Genomic DNA, 16,184 nt, shown 5'->3' with positions numbered 1-16,184 from the left:
GTGTGACCCAGTTTCCTCATGACCCCATTCAGCCTTAATCACCCCTTGGAAGGTCAGTTCTCCAAACACAGCCTCATCCTGAGGTCCTGGGGTCAGGGCTTCAGCACAGGATTCCAGGGACACAAGTCAGCCCTGGCAGTTGGCAATCAGGGCCAGAGGCTGCAAACCATGAAGTCAGGGTGAACGCAGACTTCAGAGGGTACAGGGAGGAAGGCAGCTTCCCCGCCATCTGTGGTGGGTACTGTGGCTCCTGAGCTGGCTGAGGGGAGGGTCAGGGACCACCTGTACCAGGGTGCTCTCAAGGGTCCTCACTGGCTCTGGTTGGGCTTCCTGGAAACAGAGCAACATCTATTCCTGAAAAGGAACCAGCTGATGGGCTAGGAGACTCCGAGACCGCCTTCGTCCTGGCTATCTCCACTTTAAGGATGACTGAAAAGCAATACCCGTTTCTGCTCCTCACCAGGACTGGCCCTTTGTGAGCAGACCCCATATTAAATGCCTTTTGGGGTTTATTTACTCAACTCTGACAACCACAGAAATCAGTGTTGCTGCTGACCTTCTGACAGTGTTCTTTCATGAATGCTTTTAGTGTCTGGCTTTCGACCACTGGGAGCCTTCGACCATTGGAGAGCAGGGTCTATCTGCGGTGTGAGCGCATGCTTGTGCATGCACAGGCCATATGTTTCTCTTTGCAGGAGGACACGTATGGCCTGAGGCCAGTGTGAGCAGACGTCTGTGAGCACACTTGTCTGGTCATGGGCTTGCGTGTGCACCTATCCTGTGCATGTGCAGCCTGGCCGCAGGGACATGCAACATGTGAGCCGCTGGCAGCATGATGACGTTCATGCCCACACGTGTGAGGGGATATCCATGGTGCGTGCGTGTGTCACACTTATGTGTCCAGGTGTATGCACATGCTCCAGGAGGTGGACACAGCCTGTGTGCCTCATTCGCATCCATCAGTGTGAGAACAGACCCATGGCTACAGACTCTTTTCTCTGATCTGAACCAAAAAAGAGAGGGAGACAGACAGAGTTATTTGCATTGCTTAGCCCTGGATGTGAACCTCATTTTGGTGGGAAATGAACACAGCGGGAGTCTGTAGGGATCCATCAGTCCCTGTTCCCAGGCCTGCAGATTCAAATAAGCCCATGAAAACCTGGCTGGTAAGTGACATCTCTCATCCTGGCTCCCCTGCCTGGGTTTTCTCCGGAGCCGCATTTATCAGCAATGCCTGGAGAAGGAAGAGCAGCCCCAGGGTGTCCATGGGTTCAGCATTTACCTGCTGAGCAACCCAGGACAAGCTGCGGAGCCAGGCCAGCTTGAGAATCTCACATGGGCAAAGGGCTCACATGGGCCCCAGGAAGGCATGCAGGTCCCTCTGTCTGGCCCACAAAGGGTCGCACTGTGGGCTGTGATTGGTGATGTCTTTTAGCAATGCCAGCCAGAGTCTTAGAGCAAGGCTTGCGTCACATGCCTCTACCCCAGACTGTTCCTTGAAAAGAGCAGACAGCGCGGCCAGTGTCTACCAACGGCTAACGACTGACCGGCCCCGGAGGCACAAGGTCCCTTGTGCTCAGCTGTGCAAGTCCTCTGCTGCTCACCTCCAAGGAGTGTGATTCCCACAGTGTTCTATGTGAGCACTTAAGCTGGCACTTCTTGAGTCGGGCAGTATACAACCTGTGTACCCCTCCATGGTAGTCTTACACACCTTGATGCTTGTAGCATCACTAGTGAAGGAGTACGTAAAGAAATGCCTCAATAAAAGCACGAGAAGACCAGAAATTCACATGCTTCCCCATGACCCACCAGCCGCCTCTTCTGTTCTTTGGGAACATTTTATTGTTCAGTCGCTAAGTCATGTCAGACTCTGCAACCCCATGGACGGCAGCATGCCAGGCCTCCCTGTCCCTTACCACCTCCAGGAGTTCACCCAAGTTCATGTCCATTGAGTCAGTGATGCCATCCAATCATCTCATCCTTTGTTGGCCCCTTCTGCTCCTGCCCTCAAGCTTTCCTAGCGTCAGGGTCTTTACCAATGAGTTGGCCGTTTGTGTCAGGTGGCAAACAGTTATCAAGAATTAATTTAGACATTTTCCAAAGCCAAACTGAGTTGATACCCAGTGCAAATTGTATAATTTTTAAATCCTTGTTATTCTGCAGAAACATGAAAGTCACACAAACCAGGAGAACAAACTCATTAGGGGGAGGTCCTACAGGACCCATTCTGAAAGATAAGAATCACTTGTGATTAGTATGTGACTGGACACAAACAGCATTCCTACACACTGTCTTAGTCTCAAAAGCAGATGAAATGTTCCTCCCATAGCCCCGAGCTCTCCAGCCACAGTGCCCAGAGGCCCCACAAAGGTGTGCCCTCCATCTCCTGCTGGGATCATGGAGTTGCATGGTCTGCACTCAGGGAGAGATCTAATCACCGCTTGTCCACACACATCAGGCCCTGTCCTGGGAACAGAAAGCCCACAGGGCGGGTAAGATGCTGGAGATCCATGACCACATGGGTGCACTCTCCAGAGAGTGGGACAGGCAGTAGACACCTGCACCCCACAGGTAAACAAGAAAACCTCCCAGAGTAAGGGATGCTACGAGGAAAGCATATTGGCCTAAACTCCTGCCTGGAAAGGGCCCAGGCTGCTCCACCCCCCAACCCCAGAGCCAGCTTCCAGAGGACAGAGGAGCTACAGCCTCAGCATCCGAGGGCAGTGGGGAGCCAATCCGCAGGGGGAGGGCCACGGCTGCAGCCAGGCAGAGGGAGGTCTCCCGCTTCTAGTCCCACTCCAGCTGCTCCCGTTCCCATGTGCCTTCAGACAAGCCCTGCCCATGCCACGTGCAGATGACAGAATGAACACCCCAGGGTCCAGCTTGCACCCGAGACCCTCCCTCCATGGCCCAGGGCTGGGAACAGCACCACGAAATCCTGCCCAGAAGTCTTCCCCATGGGGTGATGGGACCCCTGGACCAGACGGCCTGCCAAGGCAGTGGGTTTTCTGGTGCCTGCCTGGGGCTTCCTGTCTGGAGCCAGTCCCTCCCACATGTCAGGCGCAGGACCAGCCCTTCCCAACACCTGTATCAGAGAGAATCAGAGCTGGACGGGAGGTAAAGGGTTAAGAACAGATTTTTTGTTTTTCTCTGTAGTAAACTTCAGTACAGAATCAGACTCAACTCTGAATGCAGCAGAAGCAAGGCAAGGAGCAAGTTGGGGTATGGATGGAAACTTACTAAGAGGAAGCCTTGGGGATGATGGGAAGGGGTCTCTGTTGAAACAGACCTAACAGGACTCTTGCTAAAGGCAGGCCAGGTGATCAGACCTGGTGTGAGACCGATCAGACCTGATCACAGCTGATCAGGGATTTGACCAGATGTCAAGGGAGGGGATGCTAGATAATCCGGCTTGTTTGTAGGATTGTTGTAGAATTCTTCCTACGCCTGGGCCCTTGAGGACATGCGAAGTGCTTGCCTAGTGAAAGAAGGGCTCCACGGAGATGGACCAGAATCTGGTCAAGGAGGGAGTCTCTGTGAGCCCCTCTACTTGTTCAAGGATGGAAGAGACCCCTTCTTTGTTCTGTACCATGTACGCCCACTTCTCGTTCGATCACCTTTGTTCGCGGAGCGGCAGTTGAACCCCTGTCAGCACTTGGTAGTGGAGGATGCTTGCTGGAGGATGAGAGCAGTCAGGCTTCAGATGGGAAGAGTTTCTATGAAAGGAGAGAAATGCAAATGAATGGTTGGAACAGACTGTTTCCTGAGTCCAGAGAGGAGCCCTGCAGTTTCCAGATGCTGGATTCAAAGCGTCTTAGCAGTGGAGTGAAGGTGGCAGATAACATCGGTTACTTGCCTAGCTTGAGACACCACGTTCTCATGAGCTTCCTGAGTGGCCTGCCTGGTGCGGTGATAAATCCTCAGATGTTATAACAAATCACCTGACTTCAGCATGCAGGGCTTCCAGAAAAGGGCAATTTTTGTTCTCAGTGATGTCAACTCGGGAGGATGGGAGAAAAATGGAAACGTTACCTCATTTTCTGACAAAATACGCAAGATGGCAGGATCCAGTTTACAAAAAGGTGAAAGTAGCTCAAAGGCAATGAGTAGGATTAGAATCTAATAACACCCAGTTATTTAAATAACCCGCAGATTTTCATTTTCTACTGAAACATAAAATTTATCTCTACCATCACCTGCCTTTTTGATCAAAGATGATCAACCCCGAATACTTGTCAGAAGGATTGAGGGCAGAAGGAGAGGAGGGTGTCAGAAGATGAGATGGCTGGATGGCATCACTGATGCAGTGAACGTGAACTTGGGCAAACTTTGGGAGATGATGAGGGACAAGGAGGCCTGGCGTGCTGCAGTCCATTGGGTCATAAAGAGTCAGACACGACTGGGCAACTGAACAACAAAAGTCAGAGTAATGTCATTTTTGTTTACAAAATTAGTCTACTTTCATTAGATTTGGCCAGATTATTTACAAAAGTGCTATAAGGGTGATATAGTAGTAGTGTGAGTCACTCAGTCCTGTCTGACTCTTTGAGACCCCATGGACTGTAGCCCACCAGGCTCCTCCGTCAATGGACTTCTCCAGGCAAGACTACTGGAGTGGGTTGCCATTCCCTTCTCCAGGGGATCTTCCCAACCCAGGGATCAAACCCAGGGATCAAACCCAGGGTCTCCCGCACTACAAGCTGATTCTTTACTGTCTGAGCCATCGGGGAAGCCCATGTTACAAGAATGGTGACGGATCACAAAAGCCTTTTCTGGCTCGCTTTGCTGGAACTTTACATTAGGAATCTCAGACTGAACTTTTAAGTCTCTCAAGTCTAGGAAGCCAAGCCGAGAACCCATCACTAGATTTTGCCTGTGATGCCTAAAGGTTGGGTGAATTCTTCTCTTCTCAAGGTCTCCAAAATATCTTCAGTTTTCTGGGCCTGTCAGGAAGTGACCTCGCTCATTCATCTGTAAGGCTGGGAGCTGTGTACACCAGGCACCCAAGAGGGCTTTGTAACCACTGGCCCATGAAGTCAGCTTTTAGTTCTTTGAAATTGTTTGGTCATCATTTTCAGATACTACTTTCCAGTCAAAGTCTTTGCTATATAGCCAATATTTGTACTTATGTCCTGTCTCAAGGAGGGCAGATTCTTACTTAACTTTCACAAATAATTATAAGACTATGAAAATAAATATACTGAATAGTAGCTTTGAATTCTGGAGAAGTCAGGCAGGGAGACAACATAAATGTTTTATTTCTGTCTACAAAAATATAATCTATTCATTGATACAAGTATAGATAAGAAATAAGGGACAGAAGTTTCATTTCTTATATCCAGAAAATAGAACATCATAGAACAAGCAATGTCCCTCAAAGAACTATAACCACCCTTTATCAGATCACTTAGTCCCATCTAATTAATTCTTATTCTGCTTGCTCTTGGCTTAGCAGTTTTATAAGCCCATCTTCTTCTCCACTAGACTTGTGGAACTCCAGACTCAGTCCAGTGGGCTGATCTCAAAGTTAATTAAGCAATGATATCGAAAGCTCGTCTACCAGAACACCTGCCATGGTTCTTTCCTTAGATCTCCCAGACACTCTGATTCCAAATGCTGTCAGAGAATAGAGTAAAACAAAAACTATTTGTGGAGGACAAGAGACCTAAAACGGTTGTTAAACGAATGAGAGCTCATTTGACAAGAAACTTTGGTTATTTCTGTGGCATGCAATGTTTGAAATAATAGCTGGAATGATGACTGATAACATAATACTGGAAATATAGTAAAAAACAAGAGTGTTGAGGCATTTCTATGGACTTCAGTCATTTCTGAAAGACCTATGCTAATAACATTTTCCCATCAAACATAACCTAGGGAAGGTTAATCGTCTCTTCTTATTTGACAATGTTTTTCAGGCAATTCAACATAATAAGTAAACCAAATTATTTTTATGAATTCCTCTCTTTACAAGTTGACAAACAGATCCTTCAAGATTTTGGAAACCTGCTGGAAAATCTCAAGGACAGTTTGAGGTCAAATTTTCAGTTAGGATTTGATTTGGGAAAGTTGTCAAAAAGGCCAAAAGTTTTGGACACGATTAAGTGGGACCTGTGATAACTAGGAAATTATACGTAACTTCTCTTAAGTAATCAAAGACATAGCAAAATTAAAACAAAACACAAGAAATGATTCTGACGAGACCTAGAATCTATTTAGTATGGAAATTACTCAAAATGTAAAGAAAAACCTTTTACAATCTCGTATGAAGGACAGACCAGTAATCCAAAAAAAGATTGTTGTTACAACAAAGAAAACCAAACTCTAGTTTTATAGTCAGTAGACTATTGAGTTTATTTTTTAAAACCTTATAAGCAAATTCATTCAAACACAGCTTGAACACACATAAAATTCTTTTTGGAAGAATCTTCTATTAATACAGCTTTCTATATCCATTCAGGTTTGGTCTGTGTTTTTATGTTTTCTTATTTTGAAACAGCCAGTCATCTTACTTTACAACAAAATTACTCTCTTTTTCATTAGCAAAACACATTCTATTTTTCCTTGTATACTTAGAATACAAAGTTGTGCCCCTCACTATTTTTGGTAGCTTTGTTTATGTATATTGACATATAAACCATGTCACCTTTCTATTAAAGAGAAAACTAAGAGGCAAACGGTTGTGAATTGTCTGTCACATAGCAGTATTCTGTAGCAGATAAGCAAATTTTATCCATACATCATCTCACAATTTTGATAGGATGTGCTTCATTAAAGTACAATTTTTTCAAAGTGGCCAAAAGAGCGTGTTTATGAACAGATTCAGATACATTTAGTCTCTCAATACCATATAAGAACCCATAATGACATAAATTTTTACTCAGCAATGAATATTTCTGTAGTTCATCTCACCGTAGAATCATCTGGACATTATTTCAGGCAGACATAGCATGTTATTAAATGTAGCTCGCCATCATCTTAAGTTTTTCCCCTGTTAACTATTTTTACGGTATATGCATTTAGACAAGCATCAGACAGCAAAAATTTACAAAGTGACATTTTATTTTTTCTTTCACTGTTATGCTTGATACATAGGAAGTAATGTACATCAAGCAATTCATTTTTATGACATCTTTACTTATACATTTGTTCTTCAGCTGAATTTATAATTTATATAATTAAAAATATCTGGTCCTGTGCTGTGCTTAGTTATTCAGTCATGTCCACCTCTTTGCAACCCTAGGGACTATAGCCCGCCAGGCTCCTCTGTCCATGGGGATTCTCCAGGCAAAAACATTGGAGTGGGTTGCCATGCCCTCCTCCAGGGAATCTTCCCCACCCAGAGATTGAACCCAGGCCTCCTGTATCACAGGTAGATCCATCTGAGGCAACTAACATTCCCTTACTTTAACTAGTAAACCCAAATAGAACAAAACTGTGTGCTCATGGTAATAATTCAGGAGACATACTAACTTTTATTAAGCCAGCAATATTAAACTAATTATATTTATCAAAGGTTACCCAGATCACAAACTTGGAAAGCATCTGGGTTAGTTTTTATGTTTCTGGGACTTATAGAAATGTTTAATTTATATGTAAATGCTTACTTATCCCTAAGTCAACTGAAACAGAGCTCTCATGAGATTTTATGAATTAATTTGGTAATACCATCCAGAGGTAGAGAAATATCACATATACAGTATATATATATATATATATATATATATGTATGTATGTATACAGACAGGCAGGCAGGCACACATGGAGACCTTGTAACTCTCAGATTTTAGCCAAGAGTCAGGTAAACATGGTGATACAAAACTCACTAGCTCACCTCCACTTTATATTTCTGTCTAAATTATGTTTGGCAAGTGAAGATTTCCTGCTTGTTGTGAGGACTAATGTGCCTCACCTGCATTTGTGGAGCGGAGATCAAGAGTGAAGTGTACTAGGTGACCCTTGGGTCTGGAGTCGAGGTCCAAGAGCACACAGAACAGGAAGCTGCGGCCTAGCCTCTGCCCCTCACCTCCAGGAGGAAGCAGTTCCCGTCCGTAAGGAACTCCCCTTCCCGGGAACAAGAAATTGGGGGACAAGGTATATGAAACCCCCCACCGCCCATCCCATGTGTAATCTCATGGAGGCTGTGGTCTAAGCCTTAGGGGACAGACCGAGGGACATCAAGCAGCTGTCTGGACATCTCCAAGCTTGCAGGCGGAGATGAACATCCTGTCTCTTCCCCACTGGCCTTTTCTTCCCTCTTTTCAGCCTCAGGCAGCTGCTGCCACGGTCCCTGAGTCCCCTGCAAGCCCAGTGGAGGCAGGCAGCCTGAAGCTTTGGTGACGGTGAGCTGAGGGCCTGGAGGAAGCAGGAGCTTCCCATGACAGGGGACTCCAGGTGAGGACAGCCCCCCAAAGAGGCAGCCCCCAAGCTGGTCGTAAAGACCGAGGGTCACTCAGAAACTAAGGGGAAGAGAAGACCAAAGCCCAGGAGGCCACAGGTGTGCCGCTAAGACAGAGCAGCAGGCAAGTGGGTGGGCCCGGAGGGTGGTGAGTGAGCTCAAAGCCCCATGGTCTCCCCAACTGCTCCTGCCTGGAGAATCCGGCCACACCCCTGCCCCACCTGCCCCCAAGAACCCAAGAAGATGGCCTACATAGGACCTGGTGCTAACTGCTACGAGCAGATCCCTGACCTGGGGTCACCAGTCTGTGAGTGACCAGTGGCCTCTCGCCCATGTGAGCTGAAGAGACACAGAAAGAAAACCAGGTGGGTGGAGACTGGACCTAGAACAGCAAGGCCAGTGGAGCCAAGGATGGCGCTGACTCTGGGGTGGCCAGAGCGATCACAGCAGAGACGCCAGAAACAGCTGGAGCATCTGGTTAGCTGGGAGCTGGAAGGAGGTGTCCAGGGGGAAGCAGCCAGGAGGCCCCCTGCCATGCTCAGGCCTAGCCCGGGGCTTGGGGGACACCCAAAAGGGCACCGGCCAGACCCCTGAAAGGCACTCTGAGTTCCAAGGTCTGGGGGAGGGCTGGGTGTTAGAAGGAGTTTGAATCATATTTAATAATCAGCCTGGATGGAGAGGAATGGGGGTACGTGTTTGGTGGCAGCTAAGGGTAGGGTGATGGAGACAGTGAGAGGCTTTATTTTCTTGGACTCCAAAATCACTGCAGATGGTGACTACAGCCATGATATCAAAAGATGCTTGCTCCTTGGAAGAAAAGCTATGACCAACCTAGACAGCATACTAAAAAGCAGAGACATTACTTTGCCAACAAAGGTCCATATAGTCAAGGCTATGGTTTTTCCAGTAGTCACATATGGATGTGAGAGTTGGACCATAAAGAAAGCTGAGCACTGAAGAATTAATGCTTTTGAACTGTGGTGTTGGAGAAGACTCTTGAGATCCCCTTGGACAGCAAGGAGATCCAACCAGTTCATCCTAAAGGAAATCAATGCTGAATATTCATTGGAAGGACTGATGCTGAAGCTCCAATATTTTGGCCCCCTGATGTAAAGAGCTGACTTATTAGAAAAGACCCTGAAGCTGGGAAAGATTGAAGGCAGGAGGAGAAGGGGATGATAGAGAATGAGGTGGTTGGATAGCATCACAGACTCAATGGACGTAAGTTTGAGCAAGCTCTGGGAGATGGTAAAGGACAGGGAAGTCTGGTGTGTTGCAGTCCGTCGGGATACAGAGAGTTGGACATGTCTGAGCTACTGAATAACGACAGAGGTAGGGCAATGCATTTAGAATCAGCCTTGGAAAGACAGGACTTCACTAGTGGCTCAGACTAGACGGTGGAGAATCCACCTGCAATGTGAGAGACACAGGTTTGATCCCTGGGTTGGGAAAGATCCCCTGGAGAAGGAAATGGCAACCCACTCCAGCATTCTTGCCTGAAGAATCCCATGGACAGAGGAGCCTGGCGGGCTGCAGTCCATGTACTCACAAAGAGTCAGACACGACTGAGCAACTAATATGTTCTTTCACACTTGGAAAGACATCTGGGGAGGGGTTGAGATTGACAAAGGAAGACCCTGCTCACCGTCCAAGCGCTGGAGTCCCAAGGGAGGACAGTGATCCAGGGGCTGCTGAGCTCAGTTCAGTCACTCAGTCATGTCTGACTCTTGGCGACCCTATGGACTGCAGCACGCCAAGCTTCCCTGTCCACCACCAACTCCAGGGGGTGTTAGGACACTGGAAAGGAAGCCCTTTTGAGTGTCTCGCCTCCTTTTTCATCAGCTGGGCCCAGAGGATGAGGCTCAACATTCCATTCAGGTGTGTATCTTCTGGGAACTCTCAGAATTGTGACTCAAAAACAACAGTAAATGAGGCTTTTTTACAAGCCCCAGTTACGACAGGCTGGGAAGAGAGCTTACAGACCTCGTAAGGCGCAGTGTAGCCCCGGCTTCTTATAAGCACCTACTGTGTGCTAGACCCAGGGATGGGCACGCAACCCTGCCTTGGCAAAAGTCAGTCATTAAGAAGCGGTGATCTTGAGGAAGTTCAAGGGTAGCAGTATGAGAGGTCTGGCCCTAGCTCAGGGTGGGGCAGGCAGGAGCCGTGTCTGGGGGCGGGGGGTGGGGTTGAGAGGTCCTCGTGGGAGAAAAAAGCCTTGATGTCCAGGAGGTTTTCTGAGTTAGGGGGACCGTGGGGACAAAGAATTGCAGAAAAGCCCTGAAGGTCACACAGGGACCCTGTCCGCTCCAGGCCACTGGGAGCCAGGAGGGGATTCAGGCCGAGTGTTTTCCCGGGCCAGGTTTGCTCTGAATTTTTGATGATACCTCTGAATTAACCAGAAGGAAACTTGAATGAGATTTGCTCCCCGTACCCTAGTAAGGGCTTCCTACAGGCAAAGAAGGACCACAAAGCCCATAATCTGATACCAGAAATTACATTTCTATAAGCAAAATCATAACCAAAAACTACATGGTGAAGGAAGGGCAGGAAACGTTTGTAGCAATTACAGCAGTGCTGACTTCTAATTATATAAAGAGCTCCTAGAAATTGATAAGAAAAATACCAAGTCCCATGCTGAAAAATGAGCAAAATGCATGAAAAGACACTCCAGAAAATAGGACTCACAAATGCCAGACACACACATGGAGATAAATCAGTTATCCTCCCAAGTAATGAAAGAAATGAAAATAGAAACAGCACCAAGATGCCCTTCTGCCTATTGAGTGTGTGTGGATTAATTATTCCGCTGGGCCCTGGGGGAGTGCAGACCGTCCGCTCCTCTTCCCAGAAGCAACTTGACAGTTCATGCGGACATCATCCTGATCAGAAGGGCTGACCCAGTAATTCTATGCCGCCAACTCTGTCAGAGGAGATGGTCTGAAATGCAAACAAAGCTTTTGAACAAATTTGCCCATCAAATTGCTCATAATCAGGAATGCAGGGAGCAACTCACCAACCCGACCGCATGCAATGTGGGAGAATCGACCCAGCACCACCGCCAGGCTCTGGTAAATTTGGACCAGGCTCAGGAGGAGTGGATGGGGCGGGCGGCCAAGCACAGGAGTGTGCTGTGTGCAAGCGTGCTCAGAGCAGCGCGACTCACTGACGCCCAAAGGTGGAGCCACCTGTGTCCATCAGCGGGTGGGTGGGGTCCCAGCGCGGTCCAGCCACATGACGGGCACGACAGGAGGGACTCTGTCCCCTGCCACGCCGTGGATGGACCTTGAGGACACTAGGCTCGTGAGATAAGCCGGTCGCCACGGGACAAACGCTGTACGGCTCCACTTACGCAAGGAGCCCAGAGTCCACAAGCTCATAGAGACGAGACACAGGACGGGGGTGGGGGGTGGGGGTGGGAAGCAAGTGCTTAATGGGGGCGGAGCTTCACTCTGGGAAGATGGAAAGTTCTAGAGTGGCAGGGGGGACAGCTGCAGGACAACGGGAGGATACGCAGTGCCACGGACCTGTGCACTTAGAAGGGTTCAGGTGGTAACTTTCGCGTTACGTGTGTTTTACGGTGAATAAAAACAAGCTCATAAGTAAAAGAAGCCTGAAGAAGGCACCCTGTGACACGTGTGGCCACAGCTGCCCCGTGCAAACCCTGGGGGAACGTGCTGGAGCCGGGTTGCGTGACCTCACGCTCACCATGGCCCTTCCCTGGATTTTCCAGACTTTCTACCAGGAGTTTGCGTTAAGGAAACAGGAGGAAGGTAACTTTCTCAGTTCATGTATTTACTGAGCATTCTGCCCCCTACAGAGCTGGGAGGAACGGGCCCACGGGTGTACGGACTGCGCCTGAGCAGGGTCGGTTGTCACAGGGGCGAGGTCAACCCCAGGCCCCGCCCACTCCTGCCACGACCCCCACCTGCCTGTAGGATGCGTGGAGATGTGTGGCCGCCCCCTCCACTGCAGAGCCGTTCAGCTCACTCTGCAGCCCTTCCCTCCCCGGTCCCGGCAGGCTTTCCCACCTGGTCTGCGTCAGGTGGGACTCACAGTCCCGCCTGTGTGACAGGCGCTGGCCATGTGGCCAGGCAGGGCCCGTCTGCCGTGGGCGCCTCCTCGGCACTCCGGCCCCTCTCCTGTTCTCTGCTCATCTCCGACTATGCGCTGGCCACACTCTGCACAGACCCCTCGGCAGACAGGAGGTAGGGCAGCCCCGCCAGCCCCTGGTCTGGAAATCACTGTGTGGGGGCGGGTACAGTATTTGTCAAATCGCCTTCTCAGGGGGCCTCCGATGGGCTCCATCAGGAGAGCCTGGCACTCTGAAGCCCTTCTGTGTCCCTGGGGGTCCTCTGAGAGTCGGGACCTCCACATTCAGACCCTCGAGGCAGAACGACAAGGCCTGAGAGCAGGGGCAGTGGGTGGGAGGTGAGGGGCCACAGTCCAAGGGCAAGATGGGGAAGGAGTCCCACAGGCAGTGGCCAGGCGGGGCTGACCAGCGGGGGTCCCTGTGCAGAGAGATGCCCAGAGCCCTGGAGGAGGGCTGGAGGGCAGTGGGTGGGTTTGCGGGGACTTGCTGTGGGGCAGGACACCAGCCTGCTTGTCCTCACAAGGGCCTCGGCATTCCCAGGGCTGCCCCTGCCCACCCCCACTGGGAGCCCAGCCCCTCAGTCAGAGCCATGACTGGGCTATGCCCGCCCAGCCCTGGGCCTTGGGGGTGTGGCCCACGGCTCTGAGCTGCTGTCTGAGCGGGTGTGCAGAGCACGGACCGCTGGGCCATTAAAGGGCCGCAGGGCCAGAGGCCGGCCTGACGAGCGGTGGTGCAGGATTTGTCAACAGCCGCGCTGGATCTTGTGGCCGAGGGGACCCTGAGGAGAACACGAGCAATTACACGAACATCTCAGAACGGCGCAGCTCCTGCCTGCTCAGAGGCAACAACCCGGCTTCATCTCCCCGATCGCTGCTGAAGCGCGTCCCGTCAACATGTCACTTTGCCAAACGAATGAAATGTTCCAAGTCCACCAGGGCTGGTGTTTCCTGTTCCAAGTCCACCAGGGCTGGCCGGGAGTGGGGGGACTTTATCAGCCCCCCAGAGGGCCCGCCACGGGCTCCACGGGAGCAGCGAGACTCTTCCCGCACCCCCACCGAGTGACAGACGCTCTCTCTGGCCCACAGCCGTGCAGTGCCCACAGCCCACCCTGGCTAGGAGCCAGGAGACACCCTCGGATGGAGCGGAGGCCCAGGTCTGCTTTAAGTGCCCAGGGCATAGATCCCCTCCGAGGGATGTGGGGTGGGCGTCTGCTCCCCTGCCTGAGAGCTGACTGTGGCTGCCCGGCAGGAGCAGTGCATGGTGGTGGACGGGCATCTCTGAACCTGGGCAGCCAGCCTCGGGCTCCCAGCCTGGACCTCACGGGGGGGCCCCCAAGCCTGGAGGCTGAAGGCAGAGCCGGCTTCTGGGGAGGTCTCTGCCTGCCTCGGCTCCCATTCTCTGCCTTCAGCTTCCTCACTTGTACCACAAAGGCCATGGGCCACTGCACCCAGAAACTGTGTCCAAAGGCCTCACCCTGAACTCAACAGTACTGACAACTTCAAGGCCAGGAGCCAGGGGCCAAGGCTGAGGGGCGAAGCTGAAGCAGGATGGCTGCCCGTCTCCCCTGCCCAGGTAGGGAGCTGCGAGAGGCAGGGCACAAGGCCAGGGTACAAGGCTGGCGGAGGCACTTAGGACTTGCCTCTGAGACCCCAGCCAGTCTCACTTTCCCCATCTGGGCAATGGGCACAATGTTCCCTGCTCAGGGAGGTGGTGAGGGTTAGGTGAGAGCCACAAGCAGGACTGATGGGTGTGAGCCCCCCGCCCCCTACCCCTGCACCCAGGAAGGGCTACCCAGGCTCTCCCTGTCCCAGCCCCCTGCCAGCTACGTGGTCTGGCAGTGAGGAGCTTGTGCAGAAGAGAGCCGCTGGGACACAGATGGTGCCTGTGACAAGGGTGGGGAGGGAGAAGACTGCCCACTCACACCTCTGTGAGAAGCCTGGTACCCAGCCTGGTACCCAGGAGGCACTGGTAAAATCATTCCACGCTGATGCACACACGAGCGCGCATGCACACATGTGAAAACTCAGGTGTGCGCTTCATGAAAGCATGCACTCCCTCGGGTGGGTACATGCCCTGTGACAAGGGTCTCCCTCCGTTTCCTCCAGCCCACGTCTGCAGGGGCCCTCCCCACAGGGGATGCCGTTGAATGAGCGAATGAACTGGTACGTGAGTGAAGCACAGTTCTCGGACACACCTCGACCGCTGCAAACACACACATGGCCAGGTGTAGACACTGACCCTTCCCAGAGAGGGTGCACCCCCAGCTCACAGGCAGGTGTGCCCACTCCCTCGAGAGCTTGCTCCCGGGACCACAGCCCTCCCCTGCAGGCATTCACCGGCCCAAGTGCACAGAGGAGAGCTGGGAGAGGATAATTACGGGGTTTTATGAGGGCTTTCCTTTTTATTAAAAAAAATCACTTGTGCGGCATCTAAGTGCACTTTTCCGCAGCCCTCACATTTTATTGGCTCTAGAAGTGGTTCAGCTCCGTGATGTATGAGCACCCCCGGGCTCAGATGGGAGCTGTCCTCCGGGGGGTGCCGGTGCATGGAGATGAGCCAGTTCCCCAAGGCTCTTGCCAGCAGGAAGGAGGGGCTCCCCGAGGCTCAGGGACCCCAAAGGCTGGTGGGAGGGATGCAGTGGGTTGAAGAGTGTCTCCCCCAATCCACATCCACTAGAACCTCAGATTGCGACCTTTTTGGGAACAGAGTCATTGCAGATGGTAACATCCCAAGATGGGACTGGGGGGCTCCAAACTCAGTGACTGGTGTCCTCAGAAGAAGAAGAGAGACACACAGACATGGGCGGGGGTCATGTGGAGATGCGGCAGAGACCAGCGTGATGGGCTACAGCCAAACAGACCCTCCAGAGCCAGAGGGGCAGGAGAACCCTCCCCTGGAACCTCTGCAGGGAGCCCGCCCTGCTGACACCCTGACTTCAGACGCCTGGCCTCCAGCACTGTGAGAGGACAAATTTCTGCTGCTTTAAGACCCCAGCGTGTGGCACTTTGTAACAGCAGCCCCGGAGCCTGATAGCAGGGGACACCAGGACGGCCATGCATGGATCCACGTCCGGCAGGAGAGCCCTGGGGACCCGGAGGCCCGCGAGGCCAGCTGTGCCCCCTGGGAACTGGAGCATCCTTACCCCTCCCCCTCCTTCCGCCACGCAGGGCTCCGCCCCACCTCCCTGGAGTGTGCAGAGAACCCGGGCATCGGGGGAAAGCCCGGACCCCTGCAGTAACAGGAACCAGGACCACAGTTCCAGTGCCGGTTCCCAGGCGTCTTCACCTGGGCACCTGCAGACCCTGCAGAGCTTCATCTCCTCCAGCCAAGCCCAGCCGAGCTGTGACTGTCCACCAGAGGCTCCCCGATGCCAACGGGGACCCCAGCTTCCCCGAGGCTCCTGTAGATCCCTACGACTGGGACCCTGCAGCTCTGTCTGCCCATGTAGGCCTCCTGCCTGTGTTGGACAGACTCTAGGGGGCCCCTGGAGCTCCTCTGGTCCTCACATCCCACATCTTCCCCATTCCAAGGAGGCTGGCCCATGACTGGCCCTTTTTTTTTTTTTTTTTAATTTTTAAATAAGCGTTGTACTGGGGGCTAATTGTAGGTTCACATGTAAGAGATAATACCCACAGAGACCTTGTGTGCCCTTTATCCAGTATCATCTTACAACACAGTAGCACAATATCACACCCA

This window comes from Oryx dammah, unplaced genomic scaffold (assembly GCF_014754425.2).
Source record: "Oryx dammah isolate SB20612 unplaced genomic scaffold, SCBI_Odam_1.1 HiC_scaffold_19, whole genome shotgun sequence".
Classification (NCBI taxonomy): Eukaryota; Metazoa; Chordata; class Mammalia; order Artiodactyla; family Bovidae; genus Oryx; species Oryx dammah.
Note: the sequence above shows the minus strand (reverse complement) of the source record.